General features: G+C 37.3%; 1 protein-coding gene and 1 pseudogene across 1 annotated transcript in view; both read right to left on the reverse strand.

Moving 5' to 3' along the window:
- CTNNA3 (catenin alpha 3) overlaps window positions 1-25,898 on the reverse strand; it is a 1,620,658-nt gene that overhangs the window by 182,962 nt on the left and 1,411,798 nt on the right. The window lies entirely within an intron of this gene.
- Window positions 13,045-13,602, reverse strand: LOC150010156 (monocarboxylate transporter 2 pseudogene; annotated as a pseudogene).

A 25,898-nucleotide genomic window follows, 5' to 3' on the forward strand; every position in this document is an offset into this window, starting at 1 on the left:
CATAGGGTAAAAGCTTTAAAAATCTGAATGAAGTATGGACTTTAATAATAATGAAGCAGTATTCAGTCACTCACTTAAATATATGTACCATATCAATATAAGAAATTAATAATAGGGGAAACTGGGTAGTGGTTATATCATCTCAATTTTTCTGTTAAGCTAAAACTGTTTTATAAGGTTTATTTTTTTAAATCAGGATATAGTAAGATAGAAAATTAAAACACAAAAATCAGTAAGCTTTATATGAACAAACAAGAACCACTTAGCCAATATAATGAAGAAAAAAAATCTAAGTGTACCAGAAATAATAACAAATTTAAAAATAAATCTGGTAAAAAAACATGCTAAGTCTTTCTAAGAAAACCTTAAAAATACTACAGAATGACATAAAATTTACTTCAAAAGATAGAAATGTGCCCCAATGGCCTACATATAAAAAGATTAAATATCACAAATATATAAATTTTCTCATTTAATATAGTTTAACACTAAGAGAAATACTGACAGATATTTCCAGGAACAAAACTCATGGAGAAAACATCTAAGAAAATTTAGGAAACCCCTGAAAAACAAAAAGATCACTGAAAGAGGACTAGTCTATCAGGGAAAAAAAAAAAAAGATATATGCACTAAATTCTCTAAAATCAATATGTATGATTCTCAAATTCATAGAACAATGTAACAGAAAAGAAAATGTAGAAATAAATTTATGTAATACGGAAACTGGTATTTAATAAAATTGAAATTGCAAAGATCTTGGACAAAGATGTACTTTTAAACAAATGAAGTTAGGACAACTATATAGTCATTGGGGTAGATAAAATGGATGTAAATCACACACACAACAGCAGAATAAGTTACAAATGAACCAAAAATATTACAGTTAATAAAAATAAATTACACAAACAGTAGCAGAATACCTGGGTAATTACTCATATCTTGGTTGTGGGTAAACTATTTATTATGACAAAAAATACAATAAAATGGAAAATAGAAAAATTCAACTATAACACATGAATATGTTTTAAAGTGCTTAGCAAAAACAACATAAGCTAATTTCTCAAACATTAAAAATATATTTTCTCCTTTTCTATGTTTACTATACATATATATCAATATAATGACTATAGACACAACACAATTATAAATTTAATCTAGAATATTAACATTTTCTACATCACTTTCTTGAACATCAACAGTACAACAGACAAACATCTAATTCAGAGCATTTGCCAGTTTCCATCATGTATTGATGGCCTGTTCCAAGCCATCAATGAGCCATCACCAAAGGTAACATTGAGAAGAGAGGAGTGCCAAGCCAGGAGAATAAGTTTTTTAGTTAGCACCTGTTTCATATATATTATTTATTTGTAAGTTAGTATAATTTAATTTTTAATAATGAGTGTGTCTAAGTAAAACTAGCTCAGCAAATTCTTGAGATTTTAACAATCAGATCTCAGCACACCACTGCTTTGCTGTGTTTTCTAATGCAATTCAATGAGGATACAATATCATCTCAACTATATTTTGCAAAATATGTTTCATGTAAATCTAATCACAAGTAAACAATAAGGAAAATCCAGAACGTCACACATTTAATAAGCCCTCTTCTTGGAATCTTCAAAAAATGCCATGAGAGAAACAAACAAAAAAAAAGTGGAAGGACAGTTCAGATCAAGAAAACAAAAAACAAAAGAGACGTGATAACCAAACACAGTGCATGAATATCCCACAGGGGTAAGCGGGGAAGGGGCAGGAAACTAGAAAAGTAAAAAAAAAAAAAAACAAACTAAAAGGATGTTTAGAAAAATTTGAAAAAGGGTCATATAGTAAATAACATAACATTTATATTAAATATCTTGAGTGTGATAATAATATTGAGGTTAATTTGGAAGATATCCTGTTTTAATGAGATGCATGGTAAGCAAAAAAAGTTTGTGCATAGATGTATAGATAGGACTAAATTATATCTATGTATGTATATAAAAAGAGAAAAAACAAAGTTAAAGAGCAATAATTGTTGAAACCAAGGGAAAACCTTACTCCCAAGATGAAAAATAGTCCTGCAAAGTCTTAGTATATGAAAGAAAACATGTTTAGGTATATGCGTATATTTATGTCAAATTTATACTTTCAAAAGTAATGAAATTTCCAAAAAGAAATAAAATTTTAGTCTTAGATCCAGAATAATAATTTTAGTTATTATTTATTGAGCAACAACTGTATATCAGAAACCTGGCAATTCACTTTGTCTGCATTATCTCAAGGCCCTAAACTACATTATGAAATTAAAATTCTTAGCTTACAGATAAGATTATCATCTTTAAATAGTGAATAGCTTTGATCAGTAATACAAGGGTTGCTAGAATCCATAATGGCTGGAGAAAAACTGTTTCCATAAGGTCAAATCTTTGTTAAGGCAGAGAAAACAATAGTAGCCTTATTTATGATGATTTTTTTATGTGCTTTGCCCATTTAATAATCAAAAGAGTTATTTCCAGGATTCATGGACAATGGTCAGACATATGGATCTTTACATAGTGCTCTCTCTGAATGAAAGTAATTTAAAATCAATCTTCATTTCTTTACAGTTTCAAATTTCTACACTAAATAACAAGGAAAGTCTAAATTCCCCCCTAGGCTTTCTGGTCATACTATTTTCCCCTGCAGTGTGTGATTTTCTCCTTCTAACTGAATGAAGGGAATTCTAAAATCTGACAGATTAGCAATGAAATCTTTTACACCATTTCCTGAGATTCATCTCAGATTTATGGTCACACACTTAGAGATAACATGATGCAGAAATGTTGGGCAAGAAATAAAACTGCATTTTCCCTTTTCCTACTTCAGTGGAGTACAATTTCCATTTATTCACACCGTATTTCCTCACACAATATGTTCTTCAGACCAAATGCTATAAATCTGAAAATATTTATAGGCAAGACTACCCCTGATGCCATTTATACCTTGCTGGCATTTTGTTCCAGCTCCTCAGAGCCACTGATATCTCATATGAATGGCTTACAACATGCACTGACTTAGATTTTTCCCTGTTAAATGAAAGGTCCTTCTTTGACTCCAGTACTCTTAGTTTGATTTATTATTAATAACCCAAAATTGCTAATGAGTTCAAAGAAAATTGGTTGAGTGTTCAGAGTTTTCCCAATTCTGAGTTTTTCAGGCTTTACAAGTCAGTTTTTTGTAATTAAAGAACAACTAGCACACACAATTATATTGGTTTCAGGTTTATGACACAATGATCAGACATATATATGTCAGTTTTAAATTTTGAGTGAGTTTTTTCTCCCCCTTTACCATCTATATTTCTTCAAAAATTTTTTAAATCCTCGCTGATGATATGTTTATTGATTTGAGAAAGAGAAATATCAATGTGAAACAGAAATATCAACTGGTTGCCTCCTGTACATGCCCTGACCAGGGATCAAATCCACAACCTTTTGGTGTATGGGATGATGCTCCAATCTGTATTTCTATAAAATATTTAAAACATTTAAATTATAATATTTTTCTACTATAATAGAGAAGTATAATTGTCCCTCTCAATGAGGTCATACATTTGTCAAGCAGAAGTCAAGGCAGACATGGAAAACATGGCAGAGCTCTGGGTGGAACTAAGAAGCAGCAGGACTGGGCCTCGAGTGTTCCTTGAGATGATGTTTGGATACAGGGGAGAAATATTCTTGATTCAACTCCAGGAAAGGAGCCTTGTCTTCTTCCTGTTCCCATATTCCCTAGTAATTTGGTGAGGGACCAGGAAGATGGAAGGCACATGTTGAGGTTCTGGAAGTGGCCTTATTACTGAGTATGAGGATTTTGCAGTTGTATGATGGGCATCGCAGGTGTTGAGCATCAATGCTTCAAGCAGCTGTAGATCTTCGGGGTAAGCTAAGGTTTTGATCATTCTCTTCTTTTATGTGCAGAAGACAAACCAATATTTCAGCAAACTCACTGCCAGACAAAGAGAATCTAGAAGTTCTATGACAGATATCCTATTTGTTACTCCTCATTCAGATTTTCACAAAAGCAGAGACCTAGTTAAACCCCCTCTCCTTCCAATTATTTCCAGAGAAGAATAGCAAGGAACAAGACGCTCTGAGAAATAAATGTAATCTTTTAGAGACATTTCCAGGGTGTAGATAATCCAACAACAAAGCAGAGAAATAGAATTTCAGTCTTCTGGTATTCTATAATACTCACAATAAGCCCTATGAAGAGAGATATACAGGGGTGGGTAAAAATAGGTTTACAGTTGTGAGTATGCAAAAGCTTATTCTTGTATTATTACTTATTAATTATTGTATTGTTTATTTGTATTACAACTGTAAACCTACTTTTGCCCACCTATGAACACCATAATTTGTATAAATTACTCTATTTAATGATTGAAGCCTGACCCATAATGCCATTAGGCATAGAGGGTTCCATTTGTCTTCACATCTGTGTCCTCTTCTGTCAATAAATGACCCATTGTATGTTGGTCAACATTGAACAACAAAACTGAGTTGCTATTTAAGACTGTTCTGTCTTACCTATAAACCCCACACTGAATGATTAAAACAGAACTATGACCAACTCATTTTTTAAATTCCTATGTAAGAAAATATCAATTGGTATTATTTTCATTTTTATTATTACTTTTTTATTTTATTGTTGTTCAATTACAATTATCCCAAGCTTTTCCCCCATTGCTCTGTTGCTCTCCTGTGCTCCCATTCCCACAGTCAGTCCCCACCCAGTTGTCCATGTCCATGGGTCTTTTATACTTATTCTTTGACTAGACCCTTCCCCTTCTTATTTTTAAATAATTGGTTATGACTTTTCAGTCTATTGGATAGTTAATGGAGAGTATGTTCTCTCTTACATCATGTTTCTTTATGTTTTTTATTTTAAGAAAATTGTTTATTATTGCTGTTGGTGATGGTGGTTGAGGAGAAGCAGAATGTAGGGTAGATGATAATCTAAGCATTTAGATAGAAAATTTTAAGAGAAAGTTTTTACTTGTAGTATAATTTGTTTAATGGTAATTAATTTAATATTTAGAATTTCAGGAATTAGTGAAATTACAAATTTACACTAAATAATACTTCAAATGATACAGAGAGCAGCATAGAGATGATTCCCCAGAATTTGAGAATTAAGAAAATGATGTCCTCGACAGTTTAAGATATAGTTAAAATGTGTAAAATCAATACATAATTGCTAAGACCAGAGACATAGGATATTGTCAATTATGGAGAAAATTTCAAACCTAAAACAAACTTAGCTGAATTTTATTTAAACACACATAAAGTAAGATTTTAAGGAATAGGTAGGTATAGTTAAATATGGACTAAAGTTTTATTATTTTTTTCTAGCATTCCAATGTATTGATTATGCAACCCTTGGGGCAATTTACTTATCTCATAGTGATATTATAAAATATCTAAAAAATGTCAAATATAAGAAGAGTTATCCTAAAGTTAAACTTAGAAAAAATTTTATATTCCATTTCACTTACTGCCTACAAGTTGACAATTGTGTGTATTTTAAGGGAGATGTTTTCTTATATGAATGTCCCAGGTTATTAAAGCTGATATAATTAATAAAATCCATATACCATCAATTGCTCTTAATGTAATTCTATGTTCATAAAATGATCTTCTGATAATTCGGTGTACTGTGTAATTTCCCTATGGCTGTAAACCACATAGGCAAAATTTGTGGAGACTTGTAAGTCTTCTTGAGAGTTACATTTATTATTATAAATTAAAATGTAAAATCATGGCTATGTCCTTTGTTTTTCAGAGAGTTCAATAATCATGACTCAATGTTCCATTACCTAAAGCAATGTCTAACACTTAGTAGATTAATTAACAAGATTTTTTTCTGAATGTATAAAATACTAACTCTTAAAGGAGTTTCTGCATTGTTTTAAGTTGACAATGTTATTAAGTTGTACTATGACTTCTTTCAGATATATATAAACTATACCCTAGGAAATGTTATCTTTTAATAGTACAGTTCAGTGAAAATCTTATTCACACAACTGTCTAAATACTTAACTCTCCCTGCCAAAGCCTATTAGTGCTTATTTAGTACTGTGCTGGGTTTGACAAACATTATGTACACAATCTAACAGTGTCTAGACAAGTATCAGTTTAGTAAACTATGGAGAAGAATGGCCAAAAACAAAAAAATTGTTGATTCTCTATTATATACCAGTCATTGGTAACATTATTTCCATATTACAAATTCAGAAGAAACTGAAGATCAGAGAACTTATCCTGTTATTCTGCTCAAAACTGGATCTACAAGATCTGTCTGACACCAACATATAACTGTTTCTATGAAACTATGATAGTAACTCAACTACCATATATCACTGGTAGAAAAGGAATTTCAAAGACATTATAAAGATTAGGGATCTGACAACAATGTGTAACACTTGTTTTTATTTTACTATTGTTTTTCATTTCAATTCTAATTCAATAGAACCTACTGGCAGGGATTGTTTAGGGAAAAACAGTAGTATAAAAATAATAAATAAAATGAGCATATGGAAAGAAAAAGTGACTTGCAGAAAAGGGAAAGTTAGAAAAAATATTTATAAGATGGTGATAACACTCAGTAAATTACTTCAAGTGATTTTGATTACTGGCTTTACTGCCAGAATAGCAAGCCAAGTTAGGCAATTAAACCACCTGAATCTCTAATAATGTAACATATTATTATATTTTGTGTATTTTTATTTTGGAAAATATTTTAATACATCAGTGCTCATTTTCTCCTAATAGAATACAACACTCTTAATTATGGAACTTAGCCCTGGCTGGTTTGCTCAGTGGATTGAGCGTCGGCCTGCGAGCTAAGTGTCGCTGGTTCGATCTTCCAGTCAGGGCACATCAGAGAAGGAAAACTCTGACTCCAAAAAACCTCCGCTGCCTTGCGGCATACCTCTTCAGGGGAAAGGCTAAGGGAGTAAACCCCGACAGAAAATCCGGAGCCGGAGTCCCTAAGGTGGTTTGACGTTGTAGTCAACACTGGCAACTCCTGCGGCGCACCTGAAGCCAAGCTGTATTGACTCCGTCTTTCCCTTGGACCCTTCAGCTGCGAAGAGAGGGGGGGTCTGCTGCATGGGCAACAGCAGACCCTCCATATCACCCTGCCCAGGCTCTGTAGCTTCAGCTTCACTGGAGAGGACACTCCAGCGTCATCGCAAGATGTCGATTCAACACGGGAGGAGACAGATACCGTGTCACTCCCGAGTTGGACTGCACAGCCATTCTCGGCGGTGCAGGTAGACTCTTAAGAAGCTACACCATCGTCTCTCGAGACGGACGGCTGCTGACGACAAATTATGGAACTTGATTGTAAAAATACAAATCATTTAACAGAGATTTGTTGTCCTGAAACTTAGAATATACATGCATTATTATTAAAATATGCCTATAGTGTCAATAATATGGAGTTATTTCAATGTTTTAAAAGCCCGACATAAAGATATCAAGTTATAGCTGCTGAAATAAAGAGAAAGGTATACATTTTTTTATTAAAACCGTGTTTTCTCTTTTGTTCAGACACACAACTGGTCCACACTTCTTTTTTAAGTTTCTTTCTGAAAAGTTGAAATAAGCCCCAGGGGAAAAAATATGGCACTGATAAAGCAAAACTGTCACTTTTTCATTTGGTCATTAAATATATCATCCTTCTGTCTATTAACCACAGCAGCTCTGTCACAAATCTTGTTTCTACTTACAATTAATTTAGCCAAACTAAAATGTCTAAATCTACTACAAATCAAATTTAATTTAAATGGCTACAATAACTTAAGCAAAGATAAATGATATGGCGTTCTTATGCTTCATTACTTCCTCTAATTATTTTAAAACATTTCTATAGAAGTTCTGAAGATGGAGAGAAAGAGCTGAACTACTAACATCCCAATTAAACCACCAAAATAATACCTTAGCCCCTGGGTGGTTCCAGGACTGGTTCTGTTCACTGTTCCATTCCCTTTTGCACATCAATCTTTTAATATGAATTTGAAAATATATATGATACAATTATCACAGTTTGATTTATCTCCAACTTTAAACCATATATCAGTTCTAATGTGCAAGTGTAATCTTGATTTAGGTATCTAATCCAAGAGAAGGCTAAATTGTGAATTAAAATGTCACATAGTATGTTCCAAGACTACTGTTTTACCACCATGAGCACATTTCAATGCATACAAATTAACTCTACACCCTGATAACATTATATATTTTATTACAGTGATTTACTTTTTGTTATTTCATGACTTCACTCCATTTTATTGCAGTCCTGTGACTTTTTTAAATATAACATTCCTAAAGGCTGTTCTTACAATTTGTGCATAAAGAGTAAAATAAAATTTATGACAATTAGATGAAGTAATCTTTTAAAACATTAATGGTTATGTCTTGTTTCCATGATTATGCAGGAAAATATCTTTTTCAGTCAATTATACAACTTTACATGAGATTTATTTATTGCTTTTTAAAATAACATTTTTGTTCTATTCAAGTGAACATGTTAAAATACATCACTAAATTCTGAAAATATTAACATTTTAATGATTTCTTTATTTGTTTTTCAGCCTAGAATATCATTTGAAAAAGAAAACGTGTCATTGGTTAGTTAACATTTAATTTACTTTTCAATAGGTCCATCATGCAAATAATTTATCAGTTGAAACTACATTAGATAGTATCCCCAGGGAAATCTCACAACCACTGTTGACATATACCCCATATCCCTCCCCTCTCTCCCTGACACACCCACACACTTTTAGGGAACACTATCTCTTAACTTTTCTTTTTCAGTATTTTGTTTATGAAAATGCAAGAAAATGTATATATGTATCATTTTTCCACTGTTATTTTTCTTGCTTTTTTCACTTATTAATATATCCTTGTGAAAATACAAATATCTAAAATAGCTTTTCACCTTCTTCCTGCAGTATATTTGCATGCTGGTTAAAATCTAACACGTTAAGTTTTGCTCTACATTTCTAGCACTTATCTTCTCCTTCAAAAGGCCATTTTCCATGTAAGGATCAAGGAAAATACAGATTAGTACCACACCACATAAAGGTAAATAAACTAGGCTGGAATCAGGAAGGCTTAGACATATGGAAGCAGCCAATTATAGGCATGATTGACCGTGAAGGTACCATTGGGCCACAGAGAGTTCTGCTTTGGCTGGGCTGGTGTAGTTACATAGAACACAGTGTTGAAAGGGCTCCAAAAAGAGACCCTGGCCCCCAAATCCCTCTCTATATTTTTCATAGGGAAAATAGGGCAAGAATTCTTAAGTGACTACATGAAAATGGGCACTTCTTGGCAGAGGAAATAGTCTTGTAAAAAGGGATAACTTCTGAGTCTCAAAGGCTCTTATGAAGAGGTTTTTTAAATGTGCTCACTCACGAATCAGGAGCCAGCTATTGCTAGACTATTCAAGCGGGGAAGGAAGGAAGGAGCCTCCTGAACCATCTGAATTTGTCTCTCTTCACTAAGTGTTCAGACCAGTAATGTATGAGGGTCTGGTTTCTCTAATTCCTCCCAAAACATTGGTATTTGTATCTTTTAGATTATGGCCATTTTAGTGGATGAGTAATGGTCTCATTATTATATTAATTTGCATTTCTCTAGTAGCTAATGATGTTGAGTGACCTTTTATAAGCTTCTCATTGGTTTTCACTGAAATACCTTTTAAAACACTTAGCTATTTTTTATATTGGATTGTTTGTTGTATTAAATTATGAGTTCTGGGAGGAAGATGGTGGAGGAGTGAGGGGAGGTTGCACTTTCAGGCTCCCAAGACCTGTCTGTAGTTTGGACTAATTACAGACAGAACATCTCAGTGAGCAGCTGGACAGTGGCAGGAGTCGAGCCATGGCACTGCTGGATTAGAGAAAATCCATCTGGGAACAACCTGTTTAGTGAGGATAGCGGAAGAAAAAGGGATGAAACAGGATTCCTGACTGGGGTGGCTGCCCGAGCTGCAGCTGGAAGTACACAAAGGCTTTTTGGCGACCACAGGCTTCCCCAGAGAGGAGTAGGGAGGAGAGCGGATCTCTGCCTGTTGGCAGAGACGGGACTCGACCAAGTGGCATTGGCGCTGAAGGACAGGAGACAGCATGCTGCTCAGCAAGTGAGAACATAATTTACCTTTATATTTTTCTCTTGTGGACTGTGGAGAGAGGTGGAAAGTTTGGGGGTGGTAGGACATTCTTGAGGAGCGCAGGCACAGTGGCGAGCTCATCCACTCCCCAACCCTCCCTTTGGGTTGCGCGGGTGAGCATAGGGAAGTGCCCTCATTCACTGGCCCGGGTGCGCAGGGCCATGAGTCCAGGTGCCCCTCGGACATGCCCCAACAAACATAAGATCAGTGCCCCAACGGGCACAGGGAGGGCCCACTGAACACACAGAAGACTGCACAGACACTCCTAGACAGCTCCAGTGGGCGCCAGACCCCAGGCTGGAATGCAGACAACTTGCTCAGGCTCTGCTCGTGCCCGCCCTGACATCACAGACATCACAGACAGGGGACTGATTTCCAAAATATATAAAGAGCTGATATGACTCAACAACAAGAAAACAAACAATCCAATTAAAAAATGGGCAAAGGACCTGAACAAACACTTCTCCGAAGAGGACATACAGAAGGTCCATAGACACAGGAAAATATGCTCAACATCATTAGCCATCAGGAAGATGCAAATAAAAACCACAATGAGATACCACTTTGCACCAGTCAGAATGGCCATCATCAACAAATCAACAAACAAGTGCTGGCGAGGATGTGGAGAAATAGGAACCCTACTGCGCTGTTGGTGGGAATGCAGACTGGTGCAGGCACTATGGAAAACAGTATGGAATTACCTCAAAAGATTAAAAATGGAAAAGCCTTTTGAACCAGCGATTCCACTACTAGGATTATACCTGAAGAATCTTGAAACACCAATTCAAAAGAACTTATGCACCCCTATGTTCATTGCAGCACTGTTTACAATAGCTAAGTGCTGGAAACAGCCTAAATGCCCATCTGTAGATGAGTGGATCAAAAAACTGTGGTACATTTACACAATGGAATACTATATAGCAGAAAGAAAGAAGGAACTCCTGCCATTTGCAACAACATGAATGGAACTAGAGAGAATTATGCTTAGTGAAATAAGCCAGGCAAAGAAAGAAAAATGAAAAATACCATATGATATCACCTAATACAGGAAACTAAAGAACAACACAAACAAAAGAACTAAATAGAACAAAGAGCGGAATAGCAGTCAATAGGGGGGAGGGGGGAGGGAGAGAGGGGGATCAGTAAGGGAAGGGTTTAGTCAAAGAACATGTATAAATGACTCATGGACACGGACAATGGGGAGGGATATGATTATGGGAGAAGGGGTGGGCTGGGTGGGGGAGAGAAATGGGGGAAAAATGGGACAACTGCAATTGAAAAACAAAAAATTAAAAATTAAAAATAAATAAATAAATAAATTATGAGTTCTTACTTTTTCTTGATACAGTCTTTTTGAAAGTCAGATATATGATATAAAAGTATTTTCTCTACGTCTTTGGTTTGTCATTCTTTAATGATGTCTTCTAAAGCATAAAAGTTTTTCATTTAAAAAAAAACTCCAATTTATATTTTCCTTAATGCTTGCACTTTTGGTATATTATGTAAGAAATCTTCGCATAAAATATAATTTTGAAAAATTTCTCTTTCACTTTCTTCCAAGTTTTATAATTTTAGATCTTACATTTAGGTCTATAATTTTTAATTCACTTCTGCACAAAAACTAAGGTAAGAATCTAAATATATTTATTTTGATATGTACATAGAGTATGCTAGTATTATTTATTGGGGATATAAAAACCCTTCCTCCATTGCATTGTCTTGGCACCTTAGTAAAAAATTAATTGATTATAGTGAAGGCCGGGGGAGGGGGGCAGTTGGGTGGAGATGGACAAAGAATGGAAAGATGGGGGACACCTGTAACAGCGACAGCAATAAAAAATAATTGATCATAAATGTGTAGATTTAACTCTGAATTCTTAATAGTGTTTCATTGACATACATGCCTATCTAAGGCAATACCACACTATCTTCAATATTGTAGCCCTAGAGTAAGTTTTTTTTCCCTTGTATTCAATTTAGTTTTATAAATGAACATACTTTTTTACAAGTTAGTTGAATTTTCAAATTAAAATCACCTCATTTTCACTCATGTTCTTATCTTTAAAGTCTACATTGTACAGTAGTATGCAGATATAACACATTTCTTTTTTCTTTGCAGATTCTTTTTAAGTAGAGAGAATAAATGATAGTACAGTGATAATATTCTTTCTGAAATTATTTGTCTTTAGTTCTCCAGATATTGTGAGGGGGAATTCATTTTTCTTAAATTTGATTTCACACTTTAAGATCAAATAAAAATGAAATGCAGAGAGGGCATTCTTAAAGGATTAAATGTACTCCTTCTAACTTCTTAAACCAGGGGTTTGGAGTTCAAATCTTTAATCAAAGACTGGAAGTCACAGGAAGACTTTTAAATTATTTTAATAATAAAAAGAGGCATGCATGAAAATAAACCCCTTGCATGGATTCTGTTCTTGCATAATTTCACATTTTAACTGTCAAAAATAGATTTTAAAAATAATTTAAAATCTGCCATTGAGTAAAGTATTTCCATCCTTAATTATGGCACCTTACTTCAGCTGAAATCCTTTTCAATATTTTGGGAAAAAAAGTACTCTTAAGAGAGTCATAAACAGTAAAATCAGAGATGTCATTTGCTATATATTAGTTTCTCTTTCTGAGAGATTATTGTTCATTCTTGTGCTCTTGGCATTAACATCACATATTGTTTAGATTTGTTCAAGGGTTCAGATTCTCTAGATTCAGACTTACACATTTTCTCCTTTGCTTCTTTCAACTTCTTCCCATTTCAAGAAATCTATAGTTTATAGCATTATCCATGAACAGCCACACATTTGGTAAGAACACAATAGCTCCTCAGGCCATGCACACATATTTATAGCCTATGCTTTCATCCAATAATTTACCAGCAAGAGGAGGGCCAAGAAGAACTGGACAACACTCTACAAATGTAATGAATCCCACAGCACTGGAAAATCCTTGAGCATCAACAAGGTCCATGAGAGTTTCAAAGAGGACATTGCTAACATTCCCAATTCAAGGCCAAAAAACATAGCATAAAACATCAGGCATATGTAGTTCTCTGCCAACAGGCATAAGAGATGACACACTCCAGAGAACATAACAGCAAAACTTAAGTACTGATGTAAGGTCAAACAAGTTGGGAGTTTGCAGTTAATCCTACAAGGTCTAGCAAACTTATCAACAAAAGCCATAACGGACAGCAAGAAGGCTGGAGAATACTTATCAATTCCCTTGTCTTTAGCATATGGAACCAAGAATAAATGGGTGAAAAATTTCTAGAAAATTAATGACGTTTCCAGATAAGTATAACAGAAATCCCCTATGCTTGAAAAGGAAGAAATATAAATACTTATTTTTCCGTATTGATTTCTTCTTATGGTCTTTCTTCATGCCTAAATCATGTGCACTTACACCAATCATATTTTATTTTTATTTTTTAAATTATATTTTACTTGTTTATGCTATTGCAGTTGTCCCGGTTTTACCCCCTTTGCCCTCCTCCACCCAGCACCCACCCACTCCCTCAGGCAATTTCACACCATTATCCATGTCAATGGATCATGCATATGTGATTTGGCTACTTGATTCCTTATGCTGTATTTCACATCTCCGTGATTATTCTGTAACTACCAATTGTACTACTTAATCCCTTCATCTTTCTTGCCCATCCCCGTGACCCTCCTTTCATGTGGCAACCATCAAAATGTTCTCTATACCTGTGATTCTTTTTCTGTTCTTCTTAAAGAAGACCCTTTAACATTTCATATAATACTGGTTTGGTGGTGATGTATTTCTTTAGCTTTTTGTTGTCTGGGAAGCTCTTTTTCTGTCCTTTGATTCTAAATGACAGCTTTACTGGGTAGAGTAATCTTGGTTGTAGGCTTTGCTTTTTATACTTTTAAATACTTCTTGCCAATCCCTTCTAGCCTGCAAAGTTTCTTTTGAGAACTCATCAGAAAGTCTTATGAGAGTTCCCTTGTAGATAAATAAATGATTTTCTCTTGCTGCTTTTAAGACTTTCTCTTTGTATTTAAGCTTTGACATTTAATTATGATGTGTCTTGGTGTGGGCCTCTTTGGGTTCCTGGCCACCAATCATATTTTAACTTAGTAGTTAGTTTGGGTTCAACAGTTCTCATGAGGGACTTAACCACAGAGACATTCAACAATATACCTCCCAAACCAAGAAGTTTCCTTTCCAACTATAAGTATTAAGAAGGAACTTACTGAAACAAGCTAATATACTTAAGAAAATAAGACTTCCTGCCATGGTGATTCCATTTGCCATGGGTTGTTTCTTATAGAAGTATTTGCCAATGGGTTGCAGGTTGAAGGCTAGATCTAAACCTCCAATAAACCCAATGGTAAGGTAAAGCTCTATTACAATGGTACTTATGAGGCTGCAACCATTCATCACAACATAATGAACCTCCTACCATCACCACTGGCTGGCTACCATATTTATTCACCAGAACACTGTATATGGGAACTCCTGAGTACATAACAGCCAGCATAATAGATGATATCCATGCTATTTTACTGCAGATAGTATTGAATATTTGCTAAATTTATTTGAAGAATACTGTGATAGCTTTGGGGAACACGTATAAAAATCTAATGAAAGTAAAAGATGCTCCAATCACTACCCAGCCCTATTCTCCATCAGGAGGTGGATGTGGTGGTGAATCTATGCTCTTTTACTTAAAAGTCTGATAACCTGTTGACAAATTTCCACTTGAATAGACTTCTTTAGTTTACATGTGGAATTGTTAAGCCCAATCACTATTCTTCAAAGTGTGATATTTGAAGGCTATACATAGGAAAAGAGATAGAATAGAAACTAGATTATCTGGTCATCTGTTAAAGAATTTAGTCTACCTTATCTTTACTTGAAATTACTGATAATATACACTTAATAAAACTCTCATATTCCATTAGGTACTTTGTAATCTTACTTCTTGCACCTTCACAAAAAATGAGCCTGGAAATTTGTCTTCTGCTCCAAAGGGTTTTTGTTTTAGTGGCTCCAAGAAATGTCTTTTGAAATTATTTTCAAGGGTTGGTTTTTATATTAGTTGTGGATCTTATTGGCAAATAATGACAATGTTTTCATATTTACCAGGAGCTAATCCCAAGAACAGTGGCCCCTACTTATAATTTCCATCAGTGGAAGGTCATAGCAGATCCCACTGTTAGAAACTCCTTGCAGTAGCTCTGAGTACTAATCTTGCCTCAATTACTTTTCAAAGTTTTCTAGTATATCCTTTCCACTGAATATTTATTATGAAGCCAGCATTATCCTAATTCCAAAACCAGATAAAGACACTACAAAACAAGACAATTAGAGACCAATATCCCTGATGAACATAGATGTTAAAGTTCTTGACGAAATACTAGCAAACCAAACACAGCAATGCATCAAAAAGATCATATACCATGATCAAGTGCGTTTTATTCTGGGAATGCAAGGTTGGTACAACACTCACAAATCAATTAATATGATTCACCGCATGAACAAAATGAAGCCTAAAAACCACATGATTTTATCGATAGATGAATAAAAAGCATTTGACACAATCCAGCACCCATTATGATAAAAACTTAGAGAAAAGTTGGAATAAAGGGAACATACCTAAACATAATAAAGACCATATATGACAAACCCACTGCCAGAATCATACTCAGTGGGCAAAAACTACAAATGTTCTCCTTAAGATTAGGAACAAGACAAGGATGACTGCTTTCACCTCTTTTTTTCAACATAGTAATGGAGGCCCTAGCCACAGTAATCAGACAAGAAGAAGAAATAAAAGGCATCCACATTGGAAAGGAATAAGTAAAACTGTTTTATTTGCAGATGACATGATACTGTACATAGAAAACCCCAAAGATTCAACCAAGAACTACTAGGATGATAAATGTATTCAGCAAAGTAGCATGATACAAAATTAATATCCAGAAATCAGTTGCATTTTATATACCAATAGCAAAATAACAGAAAGGGAAATTAAGAAATCAATCCCATTCATAATTGCTTCAGAAAGAATAAAATACCTGGGAATATACCTAAGCAAGGATGTAAAAGATCTGTACTCCCCAAAATCACACAGGGAAAACAATTTTAACATAACTTCTGTTGAGATCGATTTTTAAGCTGTTCTAGACTTAAATAGTCATGCTGATTTCAAAACTGCAGATAGTTTTCTTCTATCACATCAAGTTTTTCTCTACAGCTTATCTTAATGTGACCACTCTAGGCTGGATCAAGACTGGATCGGGGGAAGCACTAGTGTTCTCCTATTGGCTGAGAGCAAACCAACCTCAAGTGGGGAGGGGTGGGAGACCACCTTGGAGACCAGTGACAGGTTCATACTTGTCTAGGCTATTCAGTCACACATGAGACCGTCTGGTGAGATGTTGTGTGCCGCTCTATATAGTGAATCATATTTCAAAATGTAGTCCGAGTTCTTGTCTGTATAAAAGGAGTTAGCAGAATTTATTTTTTAATTTACATACATACTTATTTCCTTTCCTTCAGATCATGTCTGCCTCTGTTATTAATTGTCGTAAGTGCCTAAACTACCCTGATTCATTTTGTTATATCTGTGGCAGTTTCACCATTCCCAAAGGACAAACATCAGTGCATTTGTCAGGCAAGCCTATTTTGCATATTTTAAAGTAAAAATTGGTGATCAAGGTAAGTCTTGGGTCTCTCACAAGGTGTGCAGGCAGTATGTCCAGAGTTTACAGATGTGAACAAAGGGAACATGTGATAAATTGCCTTTTGGTATACCTGTGGTTTGGCAAGAGCCCAGAGATGATTCAAGTGACTGTTACCTTTGTATAGTGAAAACATCAGGATATAACAAGAAAAATAAATATAAAATAGAGTATCCTAGTCTACCATCAGCTATATGCCCAGTGCCTCATTCAGCTGAAATCCCAGTGCTGATTTTCATTGAATTACCCTCTTTCAAAAATCAGGAGTGTGGTGAAAAACTAAGTGACAGCAACGATGAAGATTTTGAAATTGAAGATGACTCAGTTTGTAAGGGATTTGATCAGCATGAGTTGAATGATTTGGCATGAGATTTGGAACTATCCAAAAAGGCTTCAGAACTACTAGCATCGAAACCGCACGAGAAAAACTGGCTTGTAAAAGGAGTGAAGGTATCCTACTTTCAATCAAGAGAAAGCGTATTTCTGCAGTACTTTTGAAGTGACGGTGGCTTTGTGTATTGCCATAACATTTATGGTTTAATGAAGGAATTGGGAATTCCAATCTAGAACACAACTGAATGGAAACTGTTCATCGACAGCTCAAAGCAAAGCTTGAAGTGTGTCCTCCTCCACAATGGCAATTTATTTGGTGCAGTCCCAATTGGCCATTCAGTTTGTTTTTGTGAAGACTATGAGGACATAAAGAGAGACATGGATCTGTTGCAATATCACAAGCACAATTGGATCATCTGAGTTGACCTTCAAATGGTCTGCTTCCTTCTTGGTCAGCAACACGGATACACCAAGTATCCCTGTTTTCTGTGTATGTGGGACAGCAGAGCTTGTGAGAAGCACTGGGTGGAGTTGAATTAAACTCCAAGATCTGACCTCAAACCTGGTGATCCAAACTTTCTACATGAGCCACTTGTTGACAGCAAGAACATTATATTCCCATTTCTGCACATAAAACTGAGTGTCATGAAGCAATTTTTTAAAGCTTTGCCAACTGAAGGAGACTGTTTCAAGTATCTCATTTTGGCATTTCCTAGCCTGTCATTTGAAAAGGTAAAATACCTTAATATGTATGTTTGGTAGCAGAACTTTACTACTTGTACACAATTTGACTTACAGTAGTAATATATTGCCTTTCTATGAATAAAATAACTCTAAATAAACAGTATGTTCAGGTAATTTTTTCTTTATTTTCCTTTGTATGTGCATTTTTTATGATTTGGGGGACAAAGGGAGTGTATCCGGTACCTTAGAAAGTTGGCGTGGTAGAGAAAAAGATGAATCATTTTTGGATTCAGGTGTCAAAAGGTAGTCAAAAACAAGTGTCAGATCTAACTCAATGAAAATTGTGTTCTCCAGTGTTATAAGACACTGGAGAAGAAAATCGAAGATACAAGTAAGTGGATGCACATACCATGTTCATGGACAGGAAGAGTTAGCATCATTAAAGTGTTCTTAGGACTTCTGGCCAAATGGAAGCGTAGACAGACACGCTGCAACTCCCTCCGCAACTAAGAGGGACTACAACTACCTCAAAACTAAAAACAACCAGAAGTTCTAGAAAATAAAACTACATGGAAGTCCAGTAAACAAAGATATAAAGAAGAAATACTCATCCAGACAGGTAGGGGGGGCGGAACCGGGGTGGAGAGGATGCAGTGTGGTGGCAGCAGTGGCAGCAGCAGTGACAGCAGCAGCAGCAGGCTGGTGGAAAGCACAGTCCCAGGTTTTAAAAAGTCAGGAGGGACACCTGGGGAGTGTTCCCAGCTCCTAACCAGATCTCGAAGCTCAAAGTCCCAGCACCAGGGAAAATCAAGCCTCATTGCTTCTGACTGTGCAGACCAGTGCAGATTGGGGTGGAGGCAGAAACTGCCAGTCTCAGCAAAGTCTGCTTCTTTAAAGGTACCCCACAGGCCTAGAATGTCCACAGACCCGCCCACTCTGGGAATGATGGCCAGGACAGCAGCTAGAGGGGCACCAGTCTGGTGCGAAAGTAGGAGAGGTGCCTGGAAAGGGGTGAGTGTTGGGCTGGCTGCATTGTTCTCTCTCGGACCCCTCCCCCACATACAGCGCCACAACATGGTGAAACAGGTCTCCCTGTACTGACAAATTGCTAAGGCTCCACCCCTGATAACGTAACAGGAGTGAGAGCTCTACCTGGGATGCGGAGGCAAACAAACACAGGAACCAGTCAGAATGAGGAGACAAAGAAGTATGGATCAAGGTTCCAGTGGGAGAACTAAGCGACGAGGAGATAGCCAGCCTCACAGATGAGGAGATAGACAACCTAACAGATGCAGAATTCAAAACACTGATGATAAAGATGCTCATAGGCTTGACAGATATGCTTGAATATGGCAAACGCATAAGAGAAGTGAAGGCTATGTTAAGTGAAACAAAGGAAAATCCACACAAAACCAGTGGTGAGAGGAAGGAAACCAGGGTTCAAATCAATGATTTGGTACATAAGGAAGAAAAAAATAGGCAACCAATGCAGAATGAGGAAGCATGAATTGGAAAAAATGAGGAAAACTTCCCAAATTTTGCAAAGGAGATGGACATACAGTTCTAGGAAGTACAAAGAGTCCCAGGCAAGCTGGACCCAGAGGTGACCACGCTGGTACACATAATGACTGAGATGCCAAAGGTGAAAGATAAAGAGAGAGTCCTGGAGGCAGCAAGAGAGAGGTGGAGAGTTGCCTACAGGAGGGTGCCTATAGGACAATCAGCTGATTTCTCAGAGGGCACTTTGCAGGCAGGAAGGTACTGGCAAGCAGTATTCAATGTGATGAAAATCAACTTACAACCAAGACTACTCTATTCAATAAGGCTATCATTTGAAATGGAAGGGCAGATGAAGTGCTTCCCAGACAAGATGAAGCTAAAGGTGTTCATCATCATCAAGCCATTATTATATGAAATGTCAAAGGGACTTACTTAAGAAAAAGAAGATCAAAACTATGAACACCAAAATGACAACAAACTCACAACTATCAACAACTGAATCTAAAAAATAAAAACAAAACCCAACTAAGCAAACCAGAATAGGAACAGAATCAGATGTATGGGGATCATTTGGAGGGCTATCAGCTAGGAGGGGTGGGGGAGAAATGGGGAAATGGTGCAGGGACTAAGAAGCATAATCAGTTGGTACAAAATAGACAGGGGGCTGTTAAGAATAATATAGGAAAGGGTGAAGCCAAAGAACTTATATGCATGACCCATGGACATGAACTAAGGGGGGTGGGATTGCTGGAGGGAAAGGGGTTACTGGGCAGAGGGGAGCAACGGGGAAAAAAAGTGGAACTACTGTAACAACATAATCAATAAAATACACTTAAAAAATAAAATAAAATGCATTCTTATTACTCACCACAACCTATAAATTAAATGCAACTCCTATCAAGATTCCAATGACCTTTTTACCGAACTAGAACAAATATTTTTAAAATTTATATGGAAACAGAAAAGGCCTCGCATAGCAACAGTGATCCTGAAAATGAAGAAAAAGTTGAAGGAATCATACTACCTAATATGAAACTATACCACAAGGCAATAGTAATCAAAAGAGCTTTGTATTGGCATAAAAATAGACACACAGATCAGTGGAACAGAATAGAGAGCCCAGAAATAACCCCACACCTTTATACTTAATTAATATTTGACAGAGGAAGCAAGCACATACAATGAGCTAAAAAGATAGCTTATTCAATAAATGTTGTTGGGAAAACTGGACAGATACGCGCAGAAAAATGAAATTATATCACCTTCTTACACCACACACAAAATGGATTAACGACTTAAATGTTAAACCCAAAACCATAAAAATCATAGAAGAAACATAGGCAGCAAAATTTCAGACATTGTTTGTAGCAATATTTTATCAGATATATCTTCCTAGGCAAAGTAAACAGAAGTAAAAATAAACAAATGGAATTACATCAAAGTAAAAAGTTTTTGCATAGCAAAGGAAAACATCAATAAAATAAAAAGACAACCCACAGATGGGGGATCATATTCACTGATACATTTGATAAAGGGTTAATAACCCAACTCTATAAAGAATTTAAAAATTTAACAACCCCCAAAAAATAACCCAATTAAAAAATGGGCAAAAGACCTGAATATACACTTCTCCAAAGAGGACATACAGATGGCCAGTAGACATATGAAAAGATGCTCAATGTCACTAACCATCAGAGAAATACAAATTAAAACCATATCATCTCACATCTGTCAGGATATCTATCATCAATAAATCAACTAACAACTAGTGCTGGTGAAGATGTGGGGAAAGGTGAACATTTTTGCACTGTGGGGTGGAATGAAGATTGGTGCAACCACTGTGAAAAGCAGTATGGCAATACCTTAAAAAAGTATTAATGGAACTGCCTTATGACCCAGTGATTTTGCTTCTGGGAATATATCCAAAGGAACCCAAAACACTAATTCAAAAGAACATAAGCACCTTTATGGTCATTGCACTGCTATTTACAATTTGCAAGATATATGTATTTTATAGTTAGAAAAACTCCATATCAATTTTTCAACACTGCATCTAGAAAGCAATACAGCAATATAGGCTAAGTTTCTAGTATAGCTATCATACAAAATAGTTCTTTTAGAGGAACATGTGTGACTTTTCTAGAGCAGGTGTTGTCCGACATTTTCTACTGAAAGCCAGATAGTAAATAATTTAGATTTGTGGAACATATGGTTTTTTTTCCACAACTATGTAACTCTGTCACTGTAGCATAAAAATAGTCAATAAAAGTTTATTTAAAAGAAGATATAGACTTCCGGCCAAGATGGAGGCTTAGACGGACGCGCTAGGTCTCCCTCTACAACTAGAGAGGAATACAACTACTTCAAAACAAAGGATAACTAGAAATTCCAGAAAATAAAACTACACGGAAGCCCAACATATGAAATTATAAACCAGCGGCGCCCTTTGGGCAGGTAAGAGCAAAAGAGGGCGGCGCTGTTTGCGGTCGCACCTGGGACAGCGGCGGGGAGAACAATCCTGGCTGCAGTCGAACCCTCGGCAGCTCGTGACCCCAACACTGGGGAAAGCAGCCACCACATCGCCTTGAACAGTGAGGCCCAGGGGGGCGGGAGGACGGATCCCGGTCTCCTAGCGGAATAACTGTGTGAATCCATCTTGGACCCCCGCCCCCAAAGAAAGCACCACAGGGCTGCGAAATAGGTCGTGGACAGGCACCGGTCGCTGGATTGTGACGACAAAGCACCACGGCACAGCAAGAAAGGTTGCCGAACGGCGCCGGTCGCTGGGTCATTACGAGTACACAGGCACTGCCCCCTACAGCCGGCCCAAGAAAACAAAACGCATCTGTCAAAATGAGGCAGACAACTATAGAAATCCCGGTGACACAACTCACCAGGCAACAGATGGAGAACCTGACAGATGAACAGATAAGAAATCTGTCAGAGGCTCAGTTCTGGGCCATTGTTATCAGGTGGCTTACAGAATTCACAAAAGATCTGGAAAAAGATGAGAAAGAAGCGAAAAACACTCATAACGAAAGGAACAAAACCACATACAAGACAGATGGTGAAGATGGAGGCTTAGACGGACACGCTAGGTCTCCCTCTACAACTATAGTGGAATACAACTACTTCAAAACAAAAGATAACTAGAAATTCCAGAAAATAAAGCTACACAGAAGCCCAATATATGAAGTTATAAACCAGCGGTGCCATTTGGGCAGGTAAGAGTTAAAGAAGGCAAAGCTGTTTGCGGAGCGGCGGGGCGGGGCGGCGAAAAATCCGGGAGGCAATCAAGCCCCTGGCTAGCGCGACTCAAATCAAGCCCCTGGCGTGCCCGACTCCGGCGCTGGGGAGCAGCCGCAGCATCGCCTTGAACAGTGAGGCCCAGGGGGGCGGGAGGACAGATCCCGGTCTCCTAGCTGAATAACTGTGTGAATCCATCTTGGACCCCCGCCCCCACAGAAAGCACCACAGGGCTGCGAAATAGGTCGCGGACAGGCAGGCGACTCCGATCAAGCCCCTGGAGTGCCCGACTCCGGCGCTGGGGAGCAGCCGCAGCATCGCCTTGAACAGTGAGGCCCAGGGGGGCGGGAGGACGGATCCCGGTCTCCTAGCTGAATAACTGTGTGAATCCACCTTGGACCCCCGCCCCCACAGAAAGCACCACAGGGCGGCGAAATAGGTCGCGGACAGGCAGGCGCCGGCGGTCGCTGATTTGTGATGCGTACGCAGGCACTGCCCCCTGCCCCCGACAGCCGGTCCAAGAAAACAAAACGCATCTGTCAAAATGTGGCAGACAAATATAGAGATCCCGGTGGCACAACTCACCAGACAGCAGATAGAGAACCTGACAGATGAACAGATAAGAAACCTGTCAGAGGCTCAGTTCTGGGCCATTATTATCAGGTGGCTTACAGAATTCACAAAAGAGCAGGAAAAAGATATGAAAGAAGCGAAAAACTTTCATAACGAAAGGAACAAAACCACATACGAGACAGATGGTGAGGAATCCAGAGTCCATTTCAACAAACTGGAATATGGAGAAGGAACAAGCAGTCAACCAATGCAGCGAAAGGAAATGGCAAGCAACAATGAGAGGATCAGAAACCTCTGGGACAGCTATAAAAGGCCCAACATAAGAATCATTGGTTTGCCAGAGAATGAGGAAGATGAACTAGAACTTGAAAAATTGAGTGAAAATATAATAAAGGAGAACTTCCCAGACTTGGGGAAGGGAATAGACTTGCAGGTCCAGGAAGCAAGGAGAGTTCCCAAGAGACTGGACCCAGGGAGAACCACTCCAAGACACATTATAATCAAAATGTCAAAAATTAAAGATAAAGAGAGAATCTTAAAAGCAGCAAGAGAGAAGAAAAGAATTATGTACAAAGGGGTCCCAATTAGACTATCAGCTGACTTCTCAAGGGAAACCCTACAGGCAAGAAGGGACTGGCAAGAAATATTCAAAGTAATGAAAATCCAAAACCTACAACCACGAATACTCTATCCAGCGAAATTGTCATTCAGAATAGAAGGACAGAGAAAGTGTTTCCAGGACAAAATAAAACTGAAAGAGTTCATTAGATCCAAACCACTGTTATATGAGAAGTTAAAGGGACTGGTTTAAAAAACAGAAGCTAGGGAGATGAAACAAAGGCAAACGAAACAGGCAACGAGAGTGGAAAAGGAGCTGTGGGTAAGGGAAACATAGTGGGGGGAGGCCAACTGGGAGGGGGAGTGGGGAGAGGGAGGGAGATGATATAGGAATTGGGGATCATGGTAGGAGGGAATGGAATAGACGGAGAGAGGTTGGGAGGAACTGTAAGCACAACTAATGGACATAATCTAAAAGGGGGGGACAACTGGAGGGAGGGGGCCACCGGGTGGAGGGGAGCAGAGGGAAGGGAAAGTGGCACAAATGTAATATTTTAATCAATAAAACACATTAAATCTGAAAAAAAAAAAAGACAGATGGTGAGGAAAAAAAATCCAGAGTTCATTTCAACAAACTGGAATATGGAGAAGGAACAAGCAGTCAACCAATGCAGAGAGAGGAAATGGGAAGCAACGATGAGAGGATCAGAAACCTCTGGGACAGCTATGAAAGGCCCAACATAAGAATCATTGGTTTGCCAGAGAGCGAGGAAGATGAACTAGAACTTGAAAAATTGAGTGAAAATATAATAAAGGAGAACTTCCCAGACTTGGGGAAGGAAATAGACTTACAGGTCCAGGAAGCACAGAGAGTTCCAAAAAAACTGGACCCAGGGAGAACCACTCCAAGACACATTATAATCAAAATGTCAAAAATTAAAGATAAAGAGAGAATCTTAAAAGCAACAAGAGAGAAGAAAAGAATTATGTACAAAGGGGTCCCAATTAGACTATCAGCTGACTTCTCAAGGGAGACCCTGCAGGCAAGAAGGGACTGGCAAGAAATATTCAAAGTAATGAAAATCCAAAACCTACAACCACGAATACTCTATCCAGCGAAATTGTCATTCAGAATAGAAGGACAGAGAAAGTGTTTCCAGGACAAAATAAAACTGAAAGAGTTCATTAGATCCAAACCACTGTTATATGAGATGTTAAAGGGACTGGTTTAGAAAAAGGAGGATCAAGACGATGAAATCTAAAATGAAAACTGCATCACAAGAAACAACAGAAGCTAGGGAATTGAAACAAAGGCAAACTAAACAGGCAACGAGAGTGGAAAAAGAACTATAGGTATGGGGAACATATTGGGGGGAGGTCAACAGGGAGGGGGAATGGGGAGAGGGAGGGAGATGATATAGGAATTAAGGATCATGGTAGGAGGGAATGGAATAGACAGAGAGAGGTTGAGAAGAACTGTATGCACAACTAATGGACATGATCTAAAAGGGGGGGACAACTGGAGGGAGGGGGGCCACCGGGTGGAGGGGAGCAGAGGGAAGGGAAATTGGCACAAATGTAATATTATAATCAATAAAACACATTAAAAAAAAAGAAGATATAGCAGGAAAGATGTGGCCTATGGTCTATATGTTCTCAATATATAGCTATATGCTCTAGAGTTACAGCACAAAACAATTCCACGCTGCCTGTTAATTCCTTCAATATTCTATTACTGTACTCTAAAACAAGACCCAAGTCTGTAAACTCATACACCTCAGGATGACATGAAAATTAAAATCATGAGGAACCAGTACATACTCACCAAAATGGCTAAGTTGACTAAGAAAAAAGAAAACTCAGGCAGCTGTAAAGTTAGAATAACTGGTATTCTCAGAACCCACACTGGCTGGCATATAAATTGGAGCAAAAATTTTGGAGAAAATAACTGACAATTTATGTGAAAGCTGAACATAAACATCCCCCTACGATACAGCCAATCAAGTTTTCTATGTGTGCATGTGTAAACGCACAACAGAAATACGTATGTATGATGAACCAAAGACATGTATT

This window comes from Furipterus horrens, unplaced genomic scaffold, assembly GCF_987537825.1.
Source record: "Furipterus horrens unplaced genomic scaffold, mFurHor1.1.pri manual_scaffold_5, whole genome shotgun sequence".
Classification (NCBI taxonomy): Eukaryota; Metazoa; Chordata; class Mammalia; order Chiroptera; family Furipteridae; genus Furipterus; species Furipterus horrens.